A 2190-nucleotide genomic window follows, 5' to 3' on the forward strand; every position below is an offset into this window, starting at 1 on the left:
TCTAGTAGAGGCATACTAGTGACACTCTGTTTTCTATGTATTCACACATGTATTATGTTTCCAGTTAATACAATTCTAGCATGAATAATAAACATTTATCATGATATAAGGAAATAAATAATAACTTTATTATTGCCTCTAGGGCATATTTCCTTCAGTCTCCCACTTGCACTAGAGTCAATAATCTAGATTACACAGTAATGATTCTAACACCCATGGAGCCTTGGTGCTGATCATGTTTTTCTCGTGGAAGAGGCTTAGTCAACGGGTCTGCAACATTCAGATCCGTATGTATCTTGCAAATCTCTATGTCTCCCACCTGGACTAGATCCCGGATGGAATTGAAGCGTCTTTTGATGTGCTTGGTTCTCTTGTGAAATCTGGATTCCTTCGCCAAGGCAATTGCACCAGTATTGTCACAAAAGATTTTCATTGGACCCGATGCACTAGGTATAACACCTAGATCGGATATGAACTCCTTCATCCAGACTCCTTCATTCGCTGCTTCCGAAGCAGCTATGTATTCCGCTTCACACGTAGATCCCGCCACGACGCTCTGTTTAGAACTGCACCAACTGACAGCTCCACCATTTAATGTAAACACGTATCCGGTTTGCGATTTAGAATCATTCGGATCAGTGTCAAAGCTTGCATCAACGTAACCATTTACGATGAGCTCTTTGTCACCTCCATATACGAGAAACATATCCTTAGTCCTTTTCAGGTACTTCAGGATGTTCTTGACCGCTGTCCAGTGATCCACTCCTGGATTACATTGGTACCTCCCTGCTAGACTTATAGCAAGGCACACATCAGGTCTGGTACACAGCATTGCATACATGATAGAGCCTATGGCTGCAGCATAGGGAACATCTTTCATTTTCTCTCTATCTTCTGCAGTGGTCGGGCATTGAGTCTGACTCAACTTCACACCTTGTAACACAGGCAAGAACCCTTTCTTTGCTTGATCCATTTTGAACTTCTTCAAAATCTTGTCAAGGTATGTGCTTTGTGAAAGTCCAATTAAGCGTCTTGATCTATCTCTATAGATCTTTATGCCTAATATGTAAGCAGCTTCACCGAGGTCTTTCATTGAAAAACTCTTATTCAAGTATCCCTTTATGCTATCCAGAAATTCTATGTCATTTCCAATCAGTAATATGTCATCCACATATAATATCAGAAATGCTACAGAGCTCCCACTCACTTTCTTGTAAATACAGGCTTCTCCAAAAGTCTGTATAAAACCAAATGCTTTGATCACACTATCAAAGCGTTTATTCCAACTCTGAGAGGCTTGCACCAGTCCATAAATGGATCGCTGGAGCTTGCACACTTTGTTAGCTCCCTTTGGATCGACAAAACCTTCCGGTTGCATCATATACAACTCTTCTTCCAGAAATCCATTCAGGAATGCAGTTTTGACATCCATCTGCCAAATTTCATAATCATAAAATGCGGCAATTGCTAACATGATTCGGACAGACTTAAGCATCGCTACGGTTGAGAAGGTCTCATCGTAGTCAACCCCTTGAACTTGTCGAAAACCTTTTGCGACAAGTCGAGCTTTGTAGACAGTAATATTACCGTCAGTGTCAGTCTTCTTCTTGAAGATCCATTTATTCTCAATTGCTTGCCGATCATCGGGCAAGTCAACCAAAGTCCATACTTTGTTCTCATACATGGATCCCATCTCAGATTTCATGGCTTCAAGCCATTTTGCGGAATCTGGGCTCACCATCGCTTCTTCATAGTTCGTAGGTTCATCATGATCTAGTAGCATGACTTCCAGAACAGGATTACCGTACCACTCTGGCGCGGATCTTACTCTGGTTGATCTACGAGGTTCAGTAGTATCTTCTTCTGAAGTTTCATGATCATTATCATTAGCTTCCTCACTAATTGGTGTAGGTGTCGCAGAAACAGGTTTCTGTGATGTACTACTTTCCAATAAGGGAGCAGGTACAGTTACCTCGTCAAGTTCTACTTTCCTCCCACTCACATCTTTCAAGAGAAACTCCATCTCCAGAAAGTTTCCGAATTTAGCAACAAAAGTCTTGCCTTCGGATCTGTGATAGAAGGTGTATCCAATAGTTTCCTTTGGATATCCTATGAAGTCACATTTCTCCGATTTGGGTTCAAGCTTATCAGGTTGAAGCTTTTTCACATAAGCATTGCAGCCCCAAACTT

The sequence above is a fragment of the Triticum urartu genome, chromosome 6 (assembly GCF_003073215.2).
Source record: "Triticum urartu cultivar G1812 chromosome 6, Tu2.1, whole genome shotgun sequence".
Lineage (NCBI taxonomy): Eukaryota > Viridiplantae > Streptophyta > Magnoliopsida > Poales > Poaceae > Triticum > Triticum urartu.